At 44.2% G+C, this 11,519-nt stretch overlaps 1 protein-coding gene across 1 annotated transcript in view; it reads left to right on the top strand.

The window, feature by feature from the left end:
• The window catches only part of RAPGEF4 (Rap guanine nucleotide exchange factor 4), a 226,153-nt gene that overhangs the window by 67,657 nt on the left and 146,977 nt on the right, over positions 1 to 11,519 (top strand). The gene's annotated exons all lie outside the window — the stretch shown is intronic.

Raw genomic sequence — 11,519 nt, 5'->3', positions numbered from 1 at the left:
CCATCATGAAGCCAGCCCCGATTTTACTTTTCCTCTTTTGGTGACGTTAATAACTGGTCCTTGCCAGATCTTAATATTACTCTGTGACCTCGCTCACATATTAAATTCTAGGTACGTGTCCCCAGTGTCTTCTGACTTCCTTTAATCTCTTGATGTGTGTTTTGCCTCCTTTCTCTCCTCTTCCTTCTCACCCTCCTTTTAAGAAGGCATTTTCTTTAGAAGCTGGCTTTGATTTCTGCTTTTATGGTCCTTTTCTTCATCTCACTGTCATGACATCTGTTTATCTCAAAATTCTGGGCTGGCATTAAGCTAAAAGGCTCGTGTTAGAAAAGTGAGACTGATTGCAAGAAACAAAGAGCCAAATTCACTGACGGTTGTTCTGCGTGGTGGGATCACAGGCAGATGGAGTGTCGATGGAGGGTGCACGTGCGGTGTGGAGGGCGGGCGGCACCTGGCATCCTTTTCAGATTAACCGTGGAGTACAGAGGGTCAGGCATAAAAACAACGAAGGAATGGGACTTGGCCTGGCCTTTTTCCAAGTGACGTAGAAAATTCCGATGACAATGAATACTAGCAGCTTTCTCAAGTATGCTTGGAGAAAGCTAAGTGGTATGTTTGCCGTTGTTGGTAGTAGGGTCCCCCAGTGCATCAGCTGGGCATTCTTCTCCATCTATTATCCGAGCCCATGAGGGACTATCTTTAAATGACTGAGTGTGCTCAGGTCAGCAAGTCCCCTTCCTTTCTGCTTTACTGCTCCCTTCCCCCATTTTTAGAAAATGATCATCAGGACTGACTTACACAGTGGGAAGAAGCCGCAGTGAATGAGAAAGGATGTATGCAGTGCTCGGCCCTTTGCCCCATGAATGGTGGGGTGGCAGGAAATGTGGAGGGTGGGAGCAGGGTTGATGTGAACTGAGTGAGTCTCGGATGAGTCCTGAGTGTTCCCTTGTTCAGTCACCCATTCCCCAGGGAGCTCTAACCTCACGGCCCCCATCATGCACTTTCTTTCCATCGATTAATAGCTTGGGCTTAGGATCCAGTTTTTTACCTGGCTTTGTAATGGGATGTAAGGCCACATCCATTCCCTCTGCTGCCCTTTCCTCATCAATGTTGAATGTGTGCTGCAGCTGACCTTCCACTGAGCTGGAGCTGTGACAGGCAGTCCTGGGCGTGTCCCTGCCCCTCACCCCCCTCCACCCCTGTAACTCCCCATCTCTCAGCTCTTCCACCTCAGAACTGTTTCCTAAACCACAGGAGCCTGCACAGGCTAAACTCAGGGTGGTCGGAAGTTTGGAGGGGGAGTTAGTCCTTCCGGAGGTTCCCCTCAAATAACAGGAGATGAGAGTCCGCCGATAAGCCGCCCAGACTCTTGTGTTATAGAGGCACAATTCCGAGGTGCATTCAACAAGGGTGCCCGGTGGGATCGTGACTCATTGACATTCTCCCGCCTTCCCTGTCTCACTTGTCCTGCCTTTCACTCCTGCTTCCTGGAATGTATCACCTCTCAGGTTCTGCTTCCAGAGGAATAGAAATTAAGAGAGGCCCTTAGAATGAATGGGATACAGCACTGGCCGGGCTGGTGCATGTAGGGCAGCCTTCTGTATGTCCTGGGTCAGTGGTGACATTCCTTGGAACACAAGCCTTTCAACTTTGAACTAATAACTAAATGAGAAAATAAGAAAATGAAAAATACTCTGTAAGTTGACAGGGCACTCTAGCCAGGATGACAGAGTCTCGCTGTCATCTCACAGAGTCTCTTCCCATAAACAGAAGGTGCCACCAAAAATGCACACTCATTTGAAGAAAGGAAAAAAACTGTATTAAAATTGTAATACTCAAGTCATGCAATTACAAGAGATACAGGATACACGATAACAAACGTTATTGGTATGTATTGAGTATTACAATTTTAAAACAGTTTTTTCCTGTCTTAAAGTATGTTGCCCATTTTCGGCACCCTCTTTATTTGTGGCATCTCATTGTAGACTTACCTATGCAGCAAACATTTACAGGAGACCCCTTCTGTTAGTCACCCTGCCACGGGCTGGTGCCAACATGGAAGCAGATGGGCTACTAGAGAGAGAAGGCTGGAGATCTTTCCTGAGTATGACGAGGACTTGGAGGAAATGGTCAGTTGTGGGCCCATGGTTAGGAGTTGTACAGGACGAGTCGGTGAGGGCCTGCAGGACAGACAGAGGAGGGGCATTACTGGTCAGGAGGACGCTCAAGCAAAGGCGGGGGGCAGGGCACAGGCTGCTCAGTCCTGGGGAGAACTGCAGGCAGCCGGGACATGCTTGGAAGTTAACTGAGAATGTAGAGATGAAGGCCTCTGCTTCGTGTTCTGAGTTAAACACAGAAGGAAGGAAAGGTGAAGAAAAAAGGGCATTCTTGAAACACCATGGGCACAGTAACGACCACATTCCTGCAGTTTGCACTTGGTAAAGCAGACCCCCGGGCTAATGCCCTACATCGTGGGAGTTGGGCACAGGCCTCTAACTGATGATTCTAGTCTTAAAAAAATGTAATAACTCTATTTCCATTTTTTAAAAAGTGAGCCTCTTGATCTATTCAGAGCCTCAGGGGTATAGGGTATGAGCAACTATTGTATTTAATATGATGCATTTATTCAGAGCAAATCTTAACTTTGTCTTCTTTGGAAGAAAAGACTCTAGGAATGGCAGCGAGTCTCAAAGTAATGAAAATCTAAAGCACCTTCCCTGAAACGTGATTCTTTGAGTCAGAGGCAGGTTCCAGCTGTAGCTGATCTTCTCTTGTCCTGTTTTAGGCATACTATCGCTACCACCTGCAGTGTGCTTCTGGATGCACCCCCAGCCTGGCCCACTTGGTGATAGTTACAATGCCAGTCTGATCAGTTAGCTCCCAGCCAGCAGAAGACTCCATCCAAACCCTTGGTAAAGATGCTGTTTGAAAGCCCCTGTTTTACTCTATGGTTCTCTGAAAAGATCTCTCATTCTTTTCTTTCTTTCTTTCTTTCTTCTTTTTTTTAATAGATAGAATCTCTGTCACTTGGGCTAGAATACAGTGGTGTCATCATAGCTCACTGCAGTTTCAAACTCCTGGACTGAAGCCATCCTCCTGCCTCAGCCTCTAGGGTAGCCACCATGCCTGGCTAATTTTTCTCTTTCTTTTCTTTCTTTTTTTTAATAAAGACCGGACCTCCCTCTTGCTCAGTCTGGTCTCGAACTCCTGGCCTCAAGCAATTCTTGCACCTTGGCTTCCCAAAGTGCTAGGATTACAGGTGTGAGCCCCTGCACCTGGCATTTTCTTCATTCCTGAATGCAGAGACATAAATGAACAGGCACACTGTAGGGGCATATGGAACACCTCCTGGGTGAAGGACTCAAATAAGACTCAGACTTTTCCTAACACAAACAATGTAACTTGACTGTATGTATCCTTTTATTAATCTGGAAAAAAAAAAGAATCCTAGCAGATGTCCCCGTGTGTGTGCAATGTACACATCCGGGCATCCAGGCAAGACCCGGCACACTTGTAGTTCTACATAATATATGGGCTTGTCCCCGGGACCACTGTGCCACCTTCTTTCCTTGCTCCAGGAACCATGTTCACTGCCTGTTTGGTCTACAGTGACCTGTAGAGAACATTAGAGGCCAGTGGGTTCCTTATGGATCTGCGCTTAGGACTCCGTAAGTTATTTATACTTTCATCAGTGGATATTCTGTAGAAATAGTCATCTCTCTCTATACACTTCTAGCCAGAGAGTCTCTTTGCACTAGACAATATTGCTTTTCTGTGATGACTTCCAAGGTTTTTTTTGTTTGTTTGTTTGTTTTTTGACTTCCAAAACTTCCTTCTGCTGCATGGTATTTGGTAGAAAATGAGGGCTAAGTTTTATAAAGGTTCTGATTCTAAGTCTTGCACTTTTCTTGCTGTGGTTCCTTCTCTTTTTATTCCATGGAAAAGGATTCCACGAGAGAGAGTAGAAGAGTTATTTTGTTTAAAGCGAGAGAGAGAGAAGGTGAGAAGGGAAAAGAAAAAGAAAAAAAGGAAAGAAAGAAATTTATTTTGGAAGCAAGCATAAGTGACTCTGACCAAGCAGGAAAAGCATGGTATAACACATTCATTTCAATCTGAAATGAGGATTTAAGGAGAAGAGAAACTCGTCTGTGACTTGGTGAGAAGTGGGTGCTGAGATCTGCCTGTGCTCTGAGGGAGCATTTCAGGGAAGCTCAAAGGAAAGATACTGATGTCTTGCCATCTGGTTTCTTATTACAGTTCATGCCAACCTTTTGAAAACACTCACACTTACACAGGCATCTGCGTGCAAATACATTGTTTTGGCCTTTGTAGTGGGCAATGAACATTGCGTAACAATTATCACAAAATTAGCTTTGACCTGTCTTGGACATGCTGCATGTTCGTGGGCCGATTGATGCTGCACATCGAGCATCTTCAAAGGGTACCGAACAGAAGAACTATTTTTGAATTTTCTTTAGAGAGCTCTCTATGGTTTCTGGTGTATGAGAGAAGGTGGGGAGTGGGGAGCAATTTGTTGTTCCTATCTGGGTCTGTTTTAAATGCTCCCCTGGCAGCATCCCTGCAAAGGTTTCGCTTTAATGTTTTCTGTTCTTCTTTGTTTTTAATCTTTTTTGAGGCAACAGCTGGATTCTGCTTTTTGGTACTTACCCTTGATTTCCTGTCCTGTGGTGAGCCATTTGGGTGGGTTTGTCTTGTTTTTATTTTTTAAAGCATGTGGCATTGTCCTTTCCTGTAGTGTTTAATTAAAAGTTTTGCTTTCTAGAACTTGTCATTGGTAACTGCTGGGACATGGAGCCTGTGGATATCTCCAAGGAGTTGGAGACCTTTTCCCACCCTTGCAGGCTCCCCGGCTGAGTGTTGAGGGCTTTCTACCAACTCCCTGGATCTTTGGGGGAAGGAGCCCAGTGCATTCCTCACCTGCCATAAACTGCCTCTGTTGATTTGTCACTTACACAAATGTGCCAAAAAAGGGATTATTTCTTGAGTTATTGTTCATGATTTTCTGTGAATCTACATATTGGTAAAATGGTTTATTTACATAGTATTTTACGTAGAAATAATGCCCTTCTAACTTAATTCTCTGGCATTGCAAACCTCAAGTTTTATGGCTGACATAATTTGTCCCAAAATATATATGCTTGGGTCACCAAGGGCATTCAGAGATGAATATCTCATTTTCATATATGGGAAGAAGGGAGTCATGGAGGAGAGAAATAAAAATAACACTTTCTTAAAAACAAAACAGAACAAACCAGAATTTGCCCCCTGGCCGTGCAGAATGATTGGCTTGTCCAGATTATGAATTTATACAAAGGCCATATGATTATGACAATTAAAAAATTAACCCGCTTTTGACCAGATTCCTCCCACCCCCAGTTGTCATGGCGTCCTCTGCTCTCACAGCTCTATTTAAGAAAACGTAGTGAAAATGGAGGCTTCTCTGGGAAATAAACCAGCAGTGAGAAAGACCATTAAGATGTTCTCAGAGAAGCCAGAGTTTAAACGTTTTTTTTTTCTTTAAACAATCCTCCATTCTTATCCCAGATTGTATGAACTGCCGAACTTCATACAGATGGGAGGAATTTAACATACAATAGAAAACAGACCCTGTGGAAACTGTCGAGATTTTTTAACCTTCCTTTCCAGGTCTTTGATTGAAAATTTCCTTATCGAGATCAGACAGAATAAAATTACTCGGTGAATGAAGCATTTTAGGATTTACAAGAAAAACAATTGTCATCAGTTTTTTGAGATAACCTAATTTTCAGGATGCATCATTATGGCACAGTGAATTATAATCTACAAATTAGAACATAACTGCAATTTGGGTTGAATTCTCTTCTCGTATATTATGAGGCATATTTCTTTATAGACTTTACAGTATCGTGAGTTTTTCATAAACAGCTATTGAAAGACGTTCACATAATCAAAATAATATTTGTGGATATTTAGAAAATGATTAATCTTAGAATCGTGGCAAAGGAGAAAACCTTATTATGTGGGCTTGCCGCCACCACTGCCATCCCACCAAAAAAAAAATCATCATCATCATCATCATCATCATCATCATCACCACCACCATCAAGTTTTGGTTAAGTTCCCTGAAAGAGCACAGTGAAAATTAGTTTCAATTGAAAGACTAATTTAAATTAGGAGGGCACACTGGGCTTGGCAGAGGGCATTGTGAGAAAGCAAAGCATAATTTTCCTCCAAACAAAGACAAGCTTGTTGGAGAGCATGCTTTATTGCCTGGAAATTCTATATATATGCAAAGTTGTTCATCAATTCTCTGTTAGTTTTTGTGTGCTTGGTTTCTCCTTTTGTTTGGAAAAATCAAATGCTGAAAAAAGGAAGCATAGCTCTGCATGCTATAGGCACAAGAAACCCACACCTGCCAGTTCTCTTGGCGGGCAGCATTCCTGTGCAGTGAGCTGCCTGTGGGAGGCATGGTCAGACGTGGGCTTCAGGAGGCAAAAATCAGCATGTATGCTTCATCGGAGCCCACCCAGAATTTCTCAAAAATGACCTTCCTGCATCTTTCTCTGATCCCTCCCTCCGACAGCCAGGAGGATGCGTTGGGCAAGTCAGGCTCACGTCCTAAAGTCCACTCAGCATTTTCTCTTTCCTCCCCCACAGCTTTATTGAGATATAATTCACATATCACATGTGTAATTCACACTGACAGTCTGGAACTCAATAGTTTTTAGTCGTGTCATGCAACTGTTGCCGCAACCAATTTTTTTCTTTCTTTTATTTATTTCAGGTTAATTTGAGGGTACAAAGAATTAGGTTATGATGTTTGCATTTGTTAGGTATAGACCCAGATGTAATTGTGTCCTGCCTGCAGGAGGTGTGCCGTATACCCCCACTTTGTGCCCATTAAGCGAGATCAGTCCCCTGCTTCATGCCCTCTCCCCGCCTATTTCCCTCTCCCTGCTTCTTGAATTGAATTGAAATTGGATTTTTCTCTTGTATGGATGACTACAACGAGTTTTTAAACATTTTTATCACCTCACATCCCAGTTAGCAATCTCTTGAGATCCAGATTGGGATAAATTAATTCCGTGAAATAAAAACAATCATTTTCTAGGCTGCTTTTGAATGGGGGTTCTCGTCTTTGGAATTGCCTTTTGCACCATAGGTCTTAGCCTCATGGCACGGCAACTATGTTGAGTGTCCAACACACACACACAGTCCTGGATAGCTGGCAAACACTTTCCGTGAGCTCTGGATACGAGGCCTGGCTGGCAGCATGACAGGCTTGGGGTGAGTGGTCTCCAGGTGACTGGGCTGGGGGACTGTTGTTTATTTAGCAACATCACAGGGTGGCCTGCAGGCTGCAGCCTGAACATAGTGGCGCAGAGTCTTGGGAGCAGGGAAGGTTGGGAGTCAAATGTCAAGATGGAAGAGTCTCAGGACAGAAGGTAAACATCTAAAAGATAAGTGAAGCTGAGCATGGTGGCTCATGCCTGTATTCCTAGCACGCTGGGAGGCTGAGGAAGGTGGATTGCTTGAGCTCAGGAGTTCGAGACCAGTCTGAGCAAGAGCAAGACCTGTCTCTAAACTAGCTAGGCATCCTGACAGGTGCCTGTAGTCCCAAGTACTGGGGAGGCTGAGGCAAAAGGATCACTTGAGCCCAAGAGATTGAGGTTGCTGTGAGCTTTAACGCCACAGCACTCTAGCCAGGATGACAGAGTGAGACTTTAAATAAGTAAGCAAGTAATTAAATAAATAAATCTTTTTTAAAATAATAAAAAGGAAGTAGAGATCAAGGTCGAGATCAAGGTCAACATCCAGACAGGCCTGCAGTCTGAGCCTGAGGAACGAGGGGCTGGACTAGAGACAGAAGGGCCAGGCAAGTGGCCACTGCATCCTACCCCCTTTATGGGTGTCCTGTCTGTTTGCACACCCTGCCACCTCACGTTCAGCATCCCAGACCGCCTCCTCTTGGCTCTGTCAGAGTAGCTCTGGTCCTTGCTTTTTAGCCTCCCGCCCTGTCCCCCTGAGACCTTTCCTCAGACTTACCTCACTCTGTGGACCCGTTTCGACAAGCTCCAGTTAGCCTTCCCCCTTAGACGCAAATCCCTCTGCCCCATAGGTGAGGTGACCAGCTTGGGCAGCTGCCCCAGCTCCACAGGGTACAGACAGGCTGCCCCAGCCCACTTGTGCATGGAGACAAGTGCAGAGGACAAGCCAAGATGTCATTGTCATTTATAGGGGGCAGCGGGATGTGGAGGGCCAGGTAAGCACCCCCAGGTCCTGGGGGCAAAAGCCAGAGTCCCTCACCTGGGGGCTGGGTCCAGGGCCAGAGCCAGAGTGCCCTCCTCATGGGCTGTCCCCACATCTCTCCTTAAAGTTGTACTTTCAGCTTCTGACACTTCCACTGAAGGAAGGAGAATCTTTGTTACCCAAATTCGCTGTGTACCATATGTATACATGGGAAAGTGGTTGGCAATTATCTGTCTCCCGGTGAAACTTCTAAGGAATTTTTAATAAACCACTCTTTCACTCTTTCAAGATTTCTCCTCTCCAGATTGTTCTTTAATTTTTTTCCCTCAAATTTAAATATACTTTACTATTCAATAGACATTTCTTGAAAGCTATACATATATTGATTTAGAAAAAAATATCTTTTTAGTATCAGGAATTTTATTAAAACCTGTAATAAACTCAAGAATGCCTGCATCTTACCAATGTAGAAAAACATACATTCACAGTTTATACTTTGGGTTTTTTCTTAGGCATGGCACACCTGTATCTTATTATTTGGATTTTGCGTTGGGTGGGAAAAGGTCGTTTCTTTCCTTCCGGTACTGTAGAGATAATTTATAGGGAAGCACAATGTAGCTATTTTCTGACTGGGGAATTGACATTTGAAGTTGAGTTTGTAGATTACAACAGAAATCTGCTTATTGTGTGTGATCAAAGATTAATCTGTTAACATCGGGGACCGGATATGTGCCAGTCCAGTGTGGAGAACACAAGGAAGCCACAATGTGTATCCCAGAAAACCTGGTCACAGAAGCTGTGAAGCTCACCCCTGAGGGCACTGGCCAATGGAGAGAATGACAGTGACAAAGGAGACTAGAGAATTCAGACTTGACTGAGGCCAGGAGGATCCCTGGTCTGCCGGGTGGTGCCTGGAAAAGATGTTTACCAACAGTGAAGGAAGTAAAAATCAGGAGACAGCTTCGTGGCTTTGGGTCATCTGTAATCGTGGGCAGTGTTTCAGGCTCGAACTAGCGGTATGCAGGACAAGAAATGTTCCTAGGTAGGAGGGCAGGGCAGCTTGTGGACTGCATTTAAGGCTGAGCGCCAGTCTCAGCAAGGGAATAGACATGCTGGTCAGGGGAAAAGGCGAAGCACGTGAGATGTGATGGGGGAAAACTGTGGCTCTGCAGCCCCGAGTGCTGCCCTTCCCTCCACCCCGGGATCCCTCCTCTCCACATGCCACATAACTGGACTCATGGACCCAGAGGCAGCTCTAGACCTTTGGTGTTGAGGACAGAGCTTGCCACTCCAATGCGGGCTCACTCAAGAGGTGGAGGCACTGAGCCTGCAGAAGGGGAGACCTCGCCTGGAAGTGAGCAGAGCTGGGGAAGGCAGGTATGGGTGCATAAACACATTAGATTTAGAATAGTCATGTAAAGCTTCAACTCTGACTGCTTTTCATTTTCGGATAATTTTTAGCTTTGATATGTTTTATGTGCCCCTAGCAAAGCTGCAGGAACAGCACAAAGAACTCATCCCAACTTTCTGCCCAGTTGTTTACCTTGTTCCTCATTTGCCTCCCCCTTCTCTCATTTATTCTCCAAATCATTTGTATTTTAAGACCCTGTGCTCTTTTGCCTCCTAAAACTGCCAGGCGTGTTTCCTTAGAACAAGGACTTTTTCTTATATAACCATAATACAATGATCAAAATCAGCTAATCTGGTTCCCTTTAACACTAATAATATTCATTACCATCCACAGTGTTTTATAATTTCTCTTCTATTATTATTTTTACACTGTCACAGATTGAAGTTTTCATTTAGAATTTAATTAGAGTTCTTTTTTTTTTCTTCTGGCAGTTCTGGAAGAGAGTATGCCCAGTATTTTTTCTTCAAATATGTTAGATATATTTGAAGGAATATATTACAAAAGTTGAGAAGCCTTTGCCAAGTTTCTAGAAATACAATCGATAGTAGATGGAGTTACTACATAATCACACCAATTAGATAAAGCCATCAGAGAGATCAAAGGAGTTTTCTGAGTGGTATGCTTCCTCTTTGCCTGCTTTGGAATTAAGTGTTACAGCGCTATCTCACTTTCGAAAATAAGACTGAAATCCTACATGCATCGTGCGTGATCTTCTTAAAACTAAATTTTCACCACTGAGTATGTTTTGGCCCTAATTCCAAGGGAGCAGACCGGGAGCTGTATTCCTCTGTATTTCCTTTTAAGTTACAAAATTGATTAGTCTTCGCAGATTTTGATGAACTATATTTAGGTTTTGATTTTATCAGCATCAAGTGATTATCATGCTGGTCCTGCTCCTTCTCTGAAAGCAAGAAGTTTATTCATAAAGAGCAAACTTCACAGAGATATTGCACCATGTTCAGCACATGATTTTAAATAGCCTCTTTCATCATATTTCCAAACACTAGTGCTATGTTTGTAGGTTTTCAGCCATTAGGATGATTTTTCTTTCAAGTATTAGTTTTTTTTTTTTTTAAATGAAAATGTGCCCTTTGGCAGAATCAGTCTGAGAAGAAATGATGATGCAGAGGAAGTGGGAACTAATAATTTATGCATGGCTGCCTTGTGAGGCGCATTGCTTGGGCTATCACGTTCTGTTCCTCCATCAGCCATAGGGATGGATGCCGGGGTAATATTTCTGGTTTATTACTGAGGAATCTGAACCTCGGAGTGGTTAAGAAATTCGATCACTGGTTTATTCACTCAACAAGTATTCCCTGAAAGCTCCCTATGTTCCAGATGCTGTGCAAGGTTCTAGGTATACAGTGAGAAAGCATATAGGGGTGAACCCTGCCCTCTCCTGGCCTATAGGAAGAGAGGAGGGAGGCTGGGCCAGTGCACACTGAGGCGCCGTGCCTACCAACACGTTACAGGGCACCCTGACGGCAGAAACATGACGCTGAGAAACAGGATACCAGATGACTCACGTAGGCAGGGGGCCTGGGGAAGGCCACCATAAGGAGGTGATGTAGCAGCTCAGGGGAGTAGACAGTGGCACTGCAGGTAACAGTGACAGGAGGAAAGCTCCATGTGCTGGAGGATCTGAAAGAGGTCAGTGTGGTTGGAAGGCGTGGACAGGGGGAGTGTGTGAGAGATTTGCAGAACTAGGTTGGAGGAGCTCATTTTTTTTTTTCAGCTCCCAGACTCCATTAAGATGCCTGGATCTTAAATCTTGCATCTCCCAACTCTTTCAGCCTTGTCATCTGCCATGTCCCACCCTCTGGGACATGTGGCACCCTAATGTTATTCTTCCAGACTC

The sequence above is a fragment of the Otolemur garnettii genome, unplaced genomic scaffold (assembly GCF_000181295.1).
Source record: "Otolemur garnettii isolate 467f Iridium unplaced genomic scaffold, OtoGar3 scaffold00048, whole genome shotgun sequence".
NCBI classification, from domain to species: domain Eukaryota; kingdom Metazoa; phylum Chordata; class Mammalia; order Primates; family Galagidae; genus Otolemur; species Otolemur garnettii.
This window is presented reverse-complemented; position numbering and strand designations above follow the sequence as displayed.